The sequence below is a fragment of the Armigeres subalbatus genome, chromosome 2 (genome assembly GCF_024139115.2).
Source record: "Armigeres subalbatus isolate Guangzhou_Male chromosome 2, GZ_Asu_2, whole genome shotgun sequence".
Lineage (NCBI taxonomy): Eukaryota > Metazoa > Arthropoda > Insecta > Diptera > Culicidae > Armigeres > Armigeres subalbatus.
Window position 1 is genome coordinate 85,874,165 of NC_085140.1, and position 8,309 is coordinate 85,882,473.

Consider the following 8,309-nt stretch of genomic DNA (forward strand, 5'->3'; position numbering starts at 1 on the left):
GCAATCCTACGCCTTTGCTCTCAAGTCTAATGGAGACCCCATCATCTGATTTCACACAAGCGAAATGTCGCTTTGTTACACCGTATTGTTACAGTTAGGGGCAAGCCCGAGTAAACGCGACGTGCGATGCGACGCGACAGTCCCATTTGACACCCTGTTGATAATGGTTGTTATTCTTTTACGTGAGTCGCGTCGCGTCGCATCGCTCGTCGCGTTTACTCTGGCTTGCCCCTTACAGTACCATATCAAGAGTGTTAATCGGTCGGAGCAGAAAGATTTGGTCAATGATAACTTTTACAATTGGACGCAGAGCAGCTGATCCCCATGATTTGATAGCATGTTTTGTATGATCCGTGGTCAGAAAAAAAACGATTTTTCAAAACAAAATATAAGTCAATTAAAGTTACTTTCGGTTGACAGCTTCCATTAACCCGTAAATGCCCAGGACGAACTTTTAATTTTGAAAACCATGTATCTCGGAGGTTTCTAGAGGTTTTTATTTAGAACTAGCAGACCCGACGAACTTCGTTTCGCCTAAAATTGATTTATTCTTTGATTAGTACTCGGTTCAGTAGTTTCCGAGTCTATAAGATTCAGACAGACAGAAATTCATTTTTCACTAGAATCAACGGGAATAGTTATACTTTCATGTACATGCTCCCCTCCACACCCTCCCTCTATTCATGGTTCTGAAAACTAGGTGGCCCAAAAGTGCAATTTTAGGCAATTATATATAGAACTGACTTTATTTGCTAATTTGCTAATTTGCCGAAAGCTATATAAAAGTTCAGTTAATCATCATACAATGTTCTGTGAAATTGTTCTGTAGCATATCAACTGCCGGTTTTGCAATTCTGAGGTCAATCGAGCATTCAGAACCAATTTCCAGATCGAATGAGTGAGGGATGTGTATTGTCCTATACACATTGGCTGGAATCTCCATACAAACTTCAAGTCAAATGCGCCAGCGTTTGCAACAAGCGATTGAGCTGAAATTTTCAGAGATTGATTTTCTCACCCAAAGACACAATTCTGGGGGGTGCCCCTTGGAATTCGACAACATTTTTTTCTCCCCATACTAAGCTGCACGGGTAAAAAACAGGAACCAAAAAGTGGCCAAATGAGTCATGATTTCGGGAAAAATGTGTATTTTCATGTTATGAAAATACACCATGAAAAAAGGTCATGAAATCATGACTAATTTTGCCGACACGTAACCCTGGCGTTACGTTTTCGAAATTAGATGACGGAAAGTGGCAAAATGAGTCATGATATCATGAAGCATGTGCTCCGGAACCATGAACTATAGTCATGAAAACAGACGGATTTGATTTATTTTGTTTTTAGCTATTTGTCTACAAATCATTATTAGAATCAACAATTATGCATAACTTATAAGTACATACATATATTCGAACAGTTAATCCTTCGAATCCATTAATAGTGCTGACTGCTGACTGCCGAAGTATACCAGCGAAAACGTATTGTTGATATTCCCACTTTGGACTCCGTCAAAAAGTCAGCTCAATAAGCTTCTGTTCCCCAAGAAAACACTGAACATATTACTTTACGAAAAACTGTTTCCTGGTAGATTAGCCGCCAGTATCAATATTTCAAACTCTCATGTAATTCCACACAAAAATTCTCGAACAAACTCACCGAATCCGGCCGGCCAAACTGTTTTGCATACAAACACAAACATAATACCTTTGCGGAAGTACTCTTAAAGCTCTAAAGTGCTCTATAAGTAACTTTTTCAAAACGGCAAAACACTTTTCCAGTACGCCTTCGTCCGCGATACACAGAACGCATCTAGCCAAAAACGACGGGTTAGGGAAGATCCATTAATTACGTAACGCAAAAAATACCATTTTCAACCCCCCCTCCCCCCTATGTCACACTTTTTGTATGAAGCATCAGAAAATTTTGTATGGGTTGTCACACTTCGGGCAACCCCCCCTCCCCCCTCTTGGCGTTACGTAATTTATGGATGTTCCCTTAAAGGCGATTTCTTTTTTATCGTAAATTGCGGGTTAGAATATAAAAGAACAGACATATAGGCAAAGAATAATTTTAAACACCACTCGCGTGCGGCACACTACTTATTCGAAAAAAAAAACGACATTTTTATCACAAGAACAGAATATTCTGAAATTTGTTGTAAAAATACCACCGAAAACAAGAAACGACTTGACAGAAATGAAAAAAAAATCTGACAGGTTCGCGTTACGTGAAGAATCCCGAATTCAGATATTTAGGTCATGATTTCATGACCTTGAGTCATGTTTCCACGACACAGCGTCAATTTTCATGACTCAGCGTCATGATTTCATGACTCAGAATCATGGTTCTTTGTTTATGAAAATGCGAAACGTTTTTTTGATAACGCCAGTGCAGATCATGACTTTGGTTTAGATTATTTAGGTCATGATTTCAGTAACTGTGTTCATGATATCATGAAGCAACTAGTTTTATGATTTCATGACTTTTTAGTCATGAATATGGCACCGGATTTTTCCCCGTGTGGGCCAGTCTAATGCCCATGGCGAAAATAAAATTAGCAAAAATACAATTGCCATTAATATGAACCATCATTCTATTTAAAATAATTTTTTCAAACAGTATGCTTATTGAAGAAAGCAAACTGATTGGGCGATAACTAGAAGCCTCAGCATTTTTGTCCGGCTTCAGAATTGGAGCAACTTTGGCGTTTTGCCATTTATCTGGGAAGTATGCCGATTGAAGCAGCAGCAGGGGGCAGCAGGGACTATGTCCAAGGGCTTGACGATCCCTCCCCAGGCCATCTGCGAGTTGTGGCGCCTGCCTAGGATGTGGTGGGGTTTGACAGTGGGCCCTGTTAAACCTCTATAAAAAGCTGCATGTATCCGCAAGTAGGCTCCGCCAAAGCGACCGTGTACCGCTCAAAGCGCACAAGCCCAAGTCCTGGTGTTAGGTGGGACGCTAAACAGCCCTGACACGACGGCCCTCCGACGAGACAGGAGGTTTGCGCAGGCCCAATAAGCCGCCTTTAAAAACAACTATTACGAACGACATAGAAGATAATACGACTCGATACAATCGGCAACGACCTAGGCGACGAATAAAGGATCACGATTGGAAGCTTGGAACATGGAACTGCAAGTCGCTAGGCTTCGCAGGTTGCGACAGGATAATCTACGATGAATTACATCCCCGCAACTTCGATGTCGTAGCGCCGCAGGAAAGCTGCTGGACAGGACAGAAAGTGTGGAAAAGCGGGCATCGAGCGGCTACCTTCTACCAAAGCTGTGGCACCACCAACGAGCTGGGAACCGGCTTCATAGTGCTGGGAAAGATGCGCCAACGCGTGATTGGGTGGCAGCCAATCAACGCAAGGATGTGCAAGCTGAGAATAAAAGGCCGTTTCTTCAACTATAGCATCATCAACGTGCACTGCCCACACGAAGGGAGATCCGACGACGAGAAAGAAGCGTTCTATGCGCAGCTGGAGCAAACATACGATGGATGCCCACTGCGGGACGTCAAAATCGTCATCGGTGACATGAACGCTCAGGTAGGAAGGAAGGAAATGTATAGACCGGTCATCGGACCGGATAGTCTGCATACCGTATCGAACGACAACGGCCAACGATGCATAAACTTTGCAGCCTCCCGCGGAATGGTAGTCCGAAGCACTTTCTTCCCCCGCAAGAATATCCACAAGGCCACATGGAAATCACCTAATCAAGTAACGGAAAACCAAATCGACCACGTTCTAATCGACGGTAAATTCTTCTCCGACATCACGAACGTACGCACTTACCGCAGTGCGAATATTGAATCCGACCACTACCTCGTCGCAGTTTGTCTGCGCTCAAAACTCTCGACGGTGATCAACACGCGTCGGAGTCGTCCGCCGCGGCTTAACATTGGGCGGCTACAAGACGGTAGACTAGCCCAAGACTACGCGCAGCAGCTGGAAGTGGCACTCCCAACGGAAGAGCAGCTAGGCGCAGCATCTCTTGAAGATGACTGGAGAGATATTCGATCCGCCATTGGAAGCACCGCAACCGCTGCACTAGGCACGGTGGCTCCGGATCAGAGAAACGACTGGTATGACGGCGAATGTGAGCAGTTAGTTGAGGAGAAGAATGCAGCATGGGCGAGATTGCTGCAACACCGCACGAGGGCGAACGAGGCACGATACAAACGGGCGCGGAACAGACAAAACTCGATTTTCCGGAGGAAAAAGCGCCAGCAGGAAGATCGAGACCGTGACGAGACGGAGGAACTGTACCGCGCTAATAACGCACGAAAGTTCTATAAGAAGTTGAACCGTTCACGTAAGGACCACGTGCCGCAGATCGATATGTGTAAGGACATGAACGAGAGCCTTTTTTCGAACGAGCGTGAGCTGATCCAAAGCTGATGGCAGCACTACGAAGACCACCTGAATGACGATGTGGCAGACACCGGTAACGGAATAGTAATGGACCTGGGAGCACGCGCGCAGGACATGCGACTTCCGGCTCCGAATCTCCAGGAAATCCAGAAGGAGATCGGCCGGCTGAAAACAACAATGCCCCTGAAGTTGACCAACTACCAGGAGAGCTGTTTAAACACGGTGGTGAGGCACTGGCTAGAGCCAAGGTTTGGTAGGATGAGGTTCTGCCGCAGGAGTGGATGGAAGGTGTCGTGTGTCCCATCTACAAAAAGGGCGATAAGCTGGATTGCAGCAACTACCGCGCAATCACATTGCTGAACGCCGCCTACAAGGTACTCTTCCAAATTTTATGCCGTCGACTAACACCAATTGCAAGAGAGTTCGTGGGGCAGTACCAGGCGGGATTTATGGGTGAACGCTCTACCACAGACCAGGTGTTCGCCATACATCAGGTATTGCAGAAATGCTGCGAATACAACGTGCCCACACATCATCTATCTATCGACTTCAAAGCCGCATATGATACAATCGATCGGGACCAGCTATGGCTGCTAATGCACGAAAACGGATTTCCGGATAAACTGGAACGGTTGATCAAGGCGACGATGGATCGGGTGATGTGCGTAGTTCGAGTTTCAGGGGCATTCTCGAGTCCCTTTGAAACCCGTAGAGGGTTACGGCAAGGTGATGGTCTTTCGTGTCTGCTATTCAACATCGTTTTGGAGGGAGTAATACGAAGGGCAGGGATTGACACGAGTGGTACGATTTTCACGAAGTCCGTCCAGTTATTTGGTTTCGCCGACGACATTGATATCATGGCACGTAACTTTGAGAGGATGGAGGAAGCCTACATCAGATTGAAAAGCGAAGCTAAACGGATTGGACTAGTCATCAACACGTCGAAGACGAAGTACATGATAGGAAGAGGCTCACGAGAGGTCAATGTGAGCCACCCACCACGAGTTTCTATCGGTGGTGACGAAATCGAGGTGGTTGAAGAATTCGTGTACTTGGGCTCACTGGTGACCGCCGATAACGATACCAGCAGAGAAATTCGGAGACGCATAGTGGCTGGAAATCGTACGTACTTTGGACTCCGCAAGATGCTCCGATCGAATAGAGTTCGCCGCCGTACCAAACTGACTATCTACAAAACGCTTATAAGACCGGTAGTTCTCTACGGACACGAGATCTGGACGATGCTCGTGGAGGATCAACGCGCACTGGGAGTTTTCGAAAGGAAAGTGTTGCGTACCATCTATGGTGGGGTGCAGATGGCGGACGGTACGTGGAGGAGGCGAATGAACCACGAGTTGCATCAGCTGTTGGGAGAACCATCCATCGTTCACACCGCAAAAATCGGAAGACTGCGGTGGGCCGGGCACGTAGCCAGAATGTCGGACAGTAATCCGGTGAAAATGGTTCTCGACAACGATCCGACGGGAACAAGAAGGCGAGGTGCACAGCGGGCAAGGTGGATCGATCAGGTGGAGGACGACTTGCGGACCCTCCGCAGACTGCGTGGTTGGCGAAGTGCAGCCATGAACCGAGCTGAATGGAGAAGTCTTTTATGTGCAGCACAGGCCACTCCGGCCTTAGTCTGATGATAAATACAATAAATGCCGATTGAAAACATTTGTTAAATTAACCCAAAAGGATAAAGAGCTTTCAGGAAGGTTTTTGATGAGTATATGGAAAATACCATTATCGCCCGGGGCTATTTTTAGGTCATATTTTTAGATTTTCTAGTAATAGATCCTCACTTCATCCAAATTAGTTCCCAACGAAGGGTCAAAAACATTCTCTTGGTTGAGAATGTCTTCGAAGCTCCGTGAAACCTGATCCTCAATTGGACTAGTGAGACCTAGACTAAAATTATGGGCACTCTCGAACTGCTGAGCAAGTTTTTGAGCCTTTTCGCCATTTGTTAATGAAATTTTATTTCCCTCTTTAAGCGCTGGAATTGGCTTTTGAGGTTTTTCAAGAATTTTCGTTAATTTCTAAAAGGGTTTCGAGCTGGGATCCAATTTCGAGACATTATTCTCAAAGTTGGTATTTCTCAGAATAGCGAAACGTATTTTAATTTCATTTTGCAAATCACGTCAAATAACTTTCAACGCGGGATCGCGAGTTCTTTGGTATTGCCTCGCCTCACATTTTTAAGACGGATCAGTAGCTGAAGATCATCGTCAATAATAATGGAGTTGAATTTAATTTCACATTTAGGAAATGCAATGCCTCTGGCTTCGACAATTAAATTTGTCAAAGATACGAGAGCATTATCAATATCACTTTTAGTATCGAGAGGAATATCAGCATCAAAATTCCTATCGATATACGTTTTATATAAATCCCAATCACATAGAGCTGATTAGATTGTTGAAAGTAGAGCTGATTGGATTGTTAATGACTTCTTGTGAGATTTCAAACGTCACAGGAAGGTGATCAGAGTCAAAGTCAGCATGAGTTACCAATTGGCCACACAGCTGACTTGAATCCGTTAAAACTAAATCAATTGTAGAAGGATTTCGACTGGAAGAAAAACAAGTTGGTCCATTGGGATATTGAATAGTATAATATCCCGCAGAACAATCTTCAAATAAAATTTTACCATTGGAATTGCTTTGAGCATTATTCCATGAACGGTGTTTGGCATTGAAGTCACCAATTATGAAAAATTTGGATTTGTTGCGAGTTAGAATTTGAAGATCAGCTCTCAACAAATTCCTTTGCTGCCCATTGCACTGGAAAGGCAAGTAGGCAGCAATAAAAGAAATTTGAAACTCCCAAGGTTTCGAAAACTTTGGTTTCAAACGAAGAATATAATTTATGTTTGATACGTCTGTTAACCTTTCCGTCCCCGACGTCTGTTTTTAAGGGCTTTCAAAAATCTAAACTGCTGTAAAATTGTAAAATGTAAATGTAAAAATTGTAAAAATGTAAATTTTCAGAAATGAAATTTTGCCTGCCTGCAGCGATGCTTGGCATAAGGTGGGCGTGTTTGTAAAATTAGAATTCGACGAATTGCTCGTTACTCGGTCGTCATCAATTTTGCACGGGAATTCAAAACTTTTTTGCGTGAAGGGCATTCCCAGAAATTGGATTTGTGATTGCCCCCACAATTGGCACATTTAAATTTATTGGAATCTTCTCTCACAGGACAGGCGTCCTTGGCGTGAGAGGTTCCACCACAAATCATGCATTTAGCATCCATGTGGCAATGTTTAATTCCGTGACCCCACGTTTGGCACTTAAGGCACTGAGTGGGGTTTTGGAAATTTCCTCCAGGCCATGTAACACGGACATTTCCTTTTCCAAACTTTTCAGATTATTTAGTTCACTTTTGTTAAAGTGAACTAAATAAAATCCTTGAAAAATACCCAAGAAAATACCCCTCTGGGAAGTACCAGAGCGTTATTTCTTTTTTAATTTTAATTACTTGTACTGGTGAAAATCCAAGTAATTGAGAAATTCCAATTTTAATCTCATCCAGCGATTTATCATCACTGGGGAGACCTTTCAAGACGACTTTGAACAATTGCTCAGTTTTGTCGTCGTATGTGAAGAATTTATAACGCTTCTCAGTTAAGTACTGAAGAAAACGTTTGCGATCGTCAAAGGATCCCGGCAAAATGCGGCAATCACCCTTCCTGCCAATCTGAAATGAAACTTTGATCCCCTGAAGGTTACTCAAAATCTCATTCCTGAAGCCAGAAAACTCGGCAACAGATACCACAATTGGCGGAATACTTTGCGTTTTCGCATGGATTGAATCACCTAGATTCGATTTACTCAATTTCGTAGAAATCGTCAAATTCGTAGATTCGATTTACTCAATTTCGTCATGGTACAAATCGAACTGATTGCTCAGTTCGATAGGGAAATA